An 8,242-nucleotide genomic window follows, 5' to 3' on the forward strand; every position below is an offset into this window, starting at 1 on the left:
CTTGAATTACCCCTGATATTTTCTTTCCTTAGTCATAATTAATCCACCAATGCACCGATAACTAGAAACCGCACAAGCAGACAACCATGCGATCCAATCGTAGACTGTGGGCTCCACCACTTAGCTTTAAGCTACCATCACATAAATGTAGAACATATAAAGATTCCTCCTTCTCCATAACCATGATCTCGCACCGTCAAGCCGCCAAATTTATCATATTCTCTTGTTAAACTTTTCATGAACATTCCGAATTATCAGCGACAATCGCATATTAGACCTTCTATCGAGTATTAAGTAGAACTCTTCGTAGAAACTTCATCAAAACCACGCAACCGCTAACCTGCTCACAGGAGGTCACCCACCTGTGGAATTCCTTACCGACATCTTCCAACGACGATGCACTGGGTACAACTACCACGAAATCAGTAAACCCTCTTAAGCCATGCTCGTCCACCAGCTGTACAAGTCTGTTCATTCCCCATTGACATCAACTGAAAGTCTGACAATACATTCCAAACTTGAAGTCACATTGCATGCAAAAAAATATAATCAAGTTTTCATACCCCTATTCATTTCAAGCAAACTCCTCTTTGCCATACTCAATCTTACTCTTTGCCATACTCAATCTTCCTCAGTGCAGTAGCCCCCATCTTAAATAAAAATCTATGGACCTAGTCACTTCCCACCACGATTCCCCAAATCGCTCTAAATATTTCTCAAGGCATGTGGCTATCCTACCACATAATCCATATGCTACTCTGACACTCTCACTTCGATTAAACCATTTCCTTTAAGTAACTTCTCGACCTTTTCTTTTCATCCTTGACCTGCTAGTAATTCAACCACCACGAGACATCTCCCACCATATCCTTCCTCATCCTTCGCTACCCAAATGCTGCCTCAAATCAAAATCCATCTCTGTAGCACCTGAACTAATAAATTTCTACCAACTTTAAGCCTCCTCGAAGATCATCTTTCTCGAGCATCAACATTAGAAACACTGATTTGATTATGAAACTACTACACACTGCCATCTCTGACAACCGCTTCTTAGGAATATTTCACAACACCCTGCTCCGAAGGCAAATCAAAGAATACCATAACACCGGCGAACCTTAATACGTTTAAACAAGGACGACAACACCACATCATAAATAAGAATTCCACCACACTCGAAAATATCAAGTCTCATTACTCCATCAACCAAAGCCTGAACATCCATAGTCCGATCACCTTTCCTCCACTGGAATTAAATGTCGAACCACAAAACCATGCACTGAGAAATTCTCATTTCGAGTCATTCACTGCCTCAACACATAAACAAGCACCCTACCATTATACCGACATTGTGCGATAATAACGCATGAACATCATAATAATCTGTATATAGCCTCAAAACCATAGGAAATACATATACTGGGTTGAAACGACAGTACACTCTTCCGTAAGGTGACGATAATATACTGCCCGAATATGTAGGGAGAAACATCATGCACCATGTCGGCAGTACCACTACAACTCCTCAATGCCCAATTGATTACAAGCGCCCCACATCGAGTAAGATTGAGTAAGAAGAAAATAAAGGCACAAGCCTCAAAGGAATCAAATCGCACGATGAGGAATCAATAAGGAAAGTACTCCTAACATCCATGTAGCCTGTCGAAGATAAGTGTCACACCTCCTTTCTACCCCCAAAAGATATGTGTTATATTGAATTATGGGTTAAAGAGTTTTTTCAATTAAAGTGATAATTTTGAAATAGGGATTATTTTGTTATTCAGAGTCGCCACTTGGAATTGATTTTTGATGTTCCAAATCACCTTTTATTTGAATCCCTAGTCAAATGAAGGTTTGACTCTTTTAATATTGGTCTGCGAAAATAAAGTTCGGATAAGAAATTCTATTGACCGGGGAGAAGGTGTAAGGCATTCCTCGAGTCCCGTGGTTCTAGCACATTTGTTTTATTGACTTAAATTTGGCTTAAATTAATTTTGGATAAAATATATTTTATTGATTTCCATATTTTATCTATCTGCTTTTAATTATTAAAATATAAAATTATCTTTGAAATGAATCACGTGTGTGAATCCGTTTGTTTATTGTGCCAAAATTATGTCACGCGTACGTGTACACAATTAATAGAATTTTATTATATTAAGATTGTTTTGGCCTAAAGTTGCACAAACACATACTTCGGTTTTAATTTTGAAAATCATAATTATGCCAAATGAACGTATACATAATCGCGATAAACTAATTAAAAGCGCGACTAAAGCACTCTATCGGTGTTCATTATTCTACCAAACATATAGCCCAAAGACACTTTTTAATTCTTGTTGAACTCATCCACCCAAAGTTTGGTCAAACCAATTTCGTTATTTTAATGGGTCAATACAGCAAGACAAACCCAAACCTCTATTCGCTTCTTTTTGTCCCAACTCCACGGATCCAGTTTACCCAATTCAACAATTTATATTAAACCTCCATTATCTTACCTAAATGATGAGCAATAGACAACAATTAAGCATTTAAACTAAACAAAATAAAAGAAAAACTACAACGAAGCAGATACAAACAAAAACCATATCAATCACTAAAGAGAAATTAAAATGAAAGCTAAGGCATGATAAAAAGGACAAAGCATCTAATAACCAATGAACCCATTATATCCCAAGATTTAAAATGAAAAAAATAATAGTGAAAACAATGAAAGGGTAGATATAGACCTTAAGATGTTACTCTAAATTTTGATTACTTTACAGCGTCAAAATCAAAAGAAGGCCAAGCCGCAAACAACTACGAACGGAAGCCGCACCGGAAAATCAATCGAAAACCTCGATTGTTCTCTCAAACCAGAAACGCCGCGTATTTGCCGCTCTATTTTATGCGCTTCGATGGTGTTTCATGGTGGATGTGAGCTGATTTTAGAGTGGTTTTAGGCTAAAAGTTTCTGGTTTTTTCTACTGATTTTGATCTAAGAGATAGGTGGCTAACAATGGAGTTTTACATGACGGTTTGGTGGACTTTTGAACTATTTTTTTAGCTGTTCGTTAGAGGAAAAGGAGTTGGTCGGAGGTGGTGTAATTATGACGGAGAGAAGGTTGTTTCTAGGGTGTTTCAGGGACTGTTTAGGGTGTGTTTTTGAGTTGTTTAGCAACTGGGTTTTGCTGGTTTATGGACAGTTTTCAGCTCGTTTTTGGAGCTGAAATGGGATGGCTCATTTTTGGGTATTTCGGGGTAGAGATGAAGTTGGTTTTAGAGCTTGGTTTCAGGTGTATTTTGGTGCAAAGTTTGGGGCTGTTTTTGGCATGATTTTGGGGCTGGAAATTGGTGATTTTTTAGGGCTGATTTCAATAGGTTTTTTTGGGAACTTTTTGTGGCTGAAGTTTGGTGAGTTTTGGGATTGCTTTGAAGTGGTTATCGACAACTGATTTTGAATGTTTTCAGATGTGTTTTTGGCCTGCTTTTGCTGTGTTTTTTTTTAACTGAAATTTGGCTCGTTTTTACGCTCCTTTAAGAAGAAGAAAAAAAAGGGGGCTGCTATTTTTTTCTCTTTTTTTAATAACCAGCAGTGCTCTTTTTATTCTCTTTCTTCCTCTTTTTAATCTTATTTTCCCGTGTTGTTCCCCTCTTTCCTCCTCTCTTTTTGACTTTCCTCCTTCCTTTTTTGATTTTTCTCCTCTCCTTTTTGACTTTTTGTTGTATGTGTTTGGGGTGACGATGAAGCTCTTTTTTTTGTGAGTGTCCGTGTGTGCTGGTAAAGGGATTATGTGAGGGAAGTGCATGTGAATGTGAGAGTGTGATGGGGAAGTGGAAAATGAGGTATTGGTGAGATGAGTGGAAACAAATTCACGTATAGTCAAAAATTAGGTGCTCACAGCATGCCCCTCTTTGCTTGGAAACATGAAGAGTATTCAGGCAAAGAAAAGATGTACGATATGACTAATTCATGGACATACCATTATTCAAAAAGGAAGAGATAAGAGAAAAGAATGCAAGAGTGCAACCGAGTTCTGGTTTTGGACAACCTACATATCCCGGGTTATAGGGAAATCAAGTCGCATGTAGTTCAAGGAAAATGATAGAATGATGAGGTCGAGAGTCGAGTGAGGTTCCGTCGAGGCTCCGGTCTGGGGTCCTGTTATTACATCAAAATCAAAAGAAACTAAATAAGCCTATCAGCTATGAATTACAAGATTCTTATCTATAAGTCTTACGAAAGTTGATCTTGAATCTTGACTAGTTCTTTATACAGACTCTGATCTGAACCTTGATACTTGCTAGCTTCACGTGTTAGTTCATTATTCTACGACTTCTTCTGATAAAAATGGGAAATGCAATGCCCGTGACTCCAGTCATGTCTTGAATAGTTCATATCTTATCATTCACTTCTTTATTTGATCCACTTCTTTTTTCTTTTCTTTTCTTTATTCTGGATTGAGACTTCTTCATTTCGTCATCTCAAACCATATGCCTCGAGGTAAAACCTGCTCAGACACCAAAACAATCAAACGAACGAAATTTTTCTGCCCCAGTTTTCACTAGGAAAATTTCGTGACTTATTTGTAACAAAACTATATACTACTTCATTATTGAAAGCAAATAAAAGGTTGGGACTGGTGTACCCTGGGAAAACATGATTCTTTGGGAATGGTACAACCTATATTAGCAATGATATTAGGGAGTGGTGTACCCTGCATTTAAGATCAGCTCAACTAGGGAGTGGAGCCCCTATATTAAAAAGGAGACTAGGGAGTGGAGATCCTATGTCTAAAATAAAATCAACTAGGGAGTGGAGACCCTATGTTGAAAAAAAGAGACTAGGTTAAAAAGAAGACTATGGAGTGGAGACCCTATAATGGAAAAGAAGACTAGGGAGTGGAGACCCTATATCTAAAATAAAAATTAACTAGGGAGTGGAGACTCTATGTCTAAAATAAAATCAACTAGGGAGTGGAGACCCTATGTTGGAAAACGAGACAAGAGAACTGTGTACCCTATGCTAAAACGAACCAAGAAAGATTTTTGGGTTTTTATTTTTTTTGAGAAAATTATTCTTTTAAACAAATTGCCCCAACGCTTATTTTCTGAGGGCATGAATAAATAACTCTTTTTTTATCCAGACTTTTTTTTAATAATCCTAGGAGAAAATTCATCAGACTAGGCTTTTTATCTTAGGAGAAAGATTCATCAAACTAAGATGCCTATCCTAGGAGAAAGTTCATCATACTAGATTTTCTTATTTTAGAAAAAAGATTCATCAGACTAAGACTTCTTATCCTAGGAGAACGTTCATCAGACTAGGTTTTATTTATCTTAGGAGAAAGATTCAACATACTAAGCTTTTTATCTTAGGAGAAAAATTCATTAAACTAAGATGCCTATCCTTGGAGAAAGTTTATCAGACTAGGTTTTCTTATCTTAGGAGAAAGATTTATCAGACTAAGACTTCTTATCCTAGGAGAAAGTTCATCGGACTAGGTTTTATTTATCTTAGGATAAAGATTCATCAGACTAAGATGTCTATCATAGAAGAAAGTTCATCAGACTAGGTTTTCTTATTTTAGGAGAAAGATTCATCAGATTAAGACTTTTTATCCTAGGAGAAAATCCATCGGACTAGGTTTTATTTATCTTAGGAGAAAGATTCATCAGACTAAGACTTCTTATCCTATGAGAAAATTCATCGGACTAGGTTTTATTTATCTTAGGAGAAAAAATTATCAGACTAAGATTTTCTATCCCAGGAGAAAAATTCATCAGACTAGGTTTTCTTATCTTAGGAAAAAGATTCATTAGACTAAGATTTCTTATCCTAGGGAAAAATTCATCGGACTAGGTTTTATTTATTTTAGGAGAAAGATTCATGAGACTAAGTTTTTTTATATTAGGAGAAAGATTCATCATACTAAGATTTTCTTATCTTAAGAGAAAGATTCATCAGACTAAGATTTTTATCCTAGGAGAAAATTTATCAGGCCGGGTTTCCTTATCTTAGGAGAGAGATTCATCAGACTAAGACTTTATATCCTAGGAGAAAATTTATCAGACTAGGGCTTTCTTTTTTAGGAGGAAAATCCATCAGACTAGGATGTATTACCCTAGGAGGAAAAGAAATGTGAAGAGCAATGGCAAGATTTTATACACACTAGTAAGACAAATAAAGGCAAAGATTTGAGAAACTTCCCTTTGTCGGCTCTTATCTTCTCTTCTTTTTCTCTCTCTTTTTTTTGAACCACTTGCACTGCTTTATTCCTGTTCCAAACAAAGAAAAGTTTGTCAGTTTTAAAAGTGGTGGTCAGTTTGTGGCCTTGAGTCTTGGACATCTTGGCTTTGTGATCATCCAGCCTTTGGAAGACCGACTATATTGGTAATTGGTTGCACTGATAGAAGGCTTTGTTGTTACTTTCAAGGGACCTTTTCTTTCAGTATCAACCCTGATTGTTTCGCTCCCAGTGCCATTTGTGTTTTGTGGCTCAATCATCCTTATCTCAAAAAAGAGATTTCTTTTCTTGGATAACCTTTTCTGATATCTTGAATAGCTTTTTCTTTTGGAGCAATTTGTCTGTTAGAGAAAATCATAATTGATAAGTGTCTTTTGCATGAAGTGCACAGTTCATAGTCCTTGTTCGGTACTACAGAGAATCCCTAATTAACCTTGAGGTTATCTTTGCTTGCTATAGCCAAGTAGGCTGACAATAGTCTTTTGGGGGGAGAATCCTCAAGGCATGCAGACTATAACAACTGAGTGTGCTGGTCAAATTTACTTTATGCAACTGAAAAGCTTGTAGCAAATTTTGAAATCTTTTCTTGCTTGTTTTGACAAGGACTGACTCAGAGTGAAGGACACAATGATGTAAAGAAACAATATTAACAATAAATGCCCATGTCGGGAAGAACATAAGGAAGGGTTTTTGTTTTCAATAACTAGCATTAATGATCATGACATGCATTTTGGACTTAACGGTCTGATCTATCAAACTGATCAAGTCTTCCCTTTTACCATTCTTATGACCTTTGAATTCGGGCTTGTTCGTAACAATCCTTTGTATCAGCTTCACGACTCACTTTCGACTAGTGGTGCACTGAGAGATTTTCATCAAAAAGTCTCTCTCATTTATTTATCTCTACTTACCATCACCTTACTGTGTCCGTGAAGGTTTTTACTAGTAAGACTCTCTAATTTTTTTCTTTATCTTTTTCTTTTCCATTTGCTTTCTTGTGTGACCAACTTGACAAAGTTCTATATCGTGTGACAATTGTTGCTCATTGCATGCATCTCTTGGCATTCTTGAAGGCGGATCATGAGGTCTTTATTTGGAAGGTTTTTGGATAGGGTCTGAAAGAAGGGACGACATAAGGCTCAAAGTAGACTCAAAATAAGGGGGTTGTACACTTACAACTCTTGGAATCGACTCTTTCCAAAAAATGAAAACATACTCATGCCCCAGTTTCAAATACTGGGATTTTGTTTTCTTCTGAATTCTTATTTGGTTGGACCGAACCGTGTAAGGCTGCCTACGTATCCCTTTTTAAAGGAATCAGGTCAAACGTAGTTCAAACATCTGACCTAACTAATTTTGTTTATCTCTTTTTCTTTTTCTTTTTCTTTTTTTTTCTCTTTTTTTCTTTTTTTTTTCCTCAAAACACGTTGCCCCAGCTTTTATTTTTTGGGGGCATGGATCTTTGACTTTTCTTTTCTTATTCTTTTTTTTTCACTTGGACTTTCTAAGAGTTGCCCCAGTTTATACTCTTAGGGCATGAATTTTTCTTTTTATTTTTTTTTTTATTTTTTATTTTTTTACTTTTGACTCTAAACTTGATTCCAAAAAAGGGCGGTCAAAGTAAATAATACAGGCTCAAAAGGGGTAACAAAGGGTATAAAGTATTTGGATAGCAGAAAAAGGGCCTCCTAACCTTGAGAACGCCAAACATAGTATCCTTTCGTGATCACAACATGGATGAACATATCTGTCTTCTTGGTGTATCGTGGTCAAAAGACACTTTCCATCCATTAATGTCAAATTTTCCACCAAACTTCAATTAATTCTTTCTCAAACCCGATCTTCACAATGATTTGAAGGTAAAGATCATTAAATCCACGGGTATGACTATTCTAGTTCCACATGAATTTGAACCGAGCTTATTTATAAAGTGTTTGGACTGTGTATTCATCCTCAAAAGTGTCTTGTTCATAGTTAACCAGTTCAAGACTAAATCAATTTTCTAAGATCTGACAAAA

Source organism: Nicotiana tomentosiformis, chromosome 12 (assembly GCF_000390325.3).
Source record: "Nicotiana tomentosiformis chromosome 12, ASM39032v3, whole genome shotgun sequence".
Classification (NCBI taxonomy): Eukaryota; Viridiplantae; Streptophyta; class Magnoliopsida; order Solanales; family Solanaceae; genus Nicotiana; species Nicotiana tomentosiformis.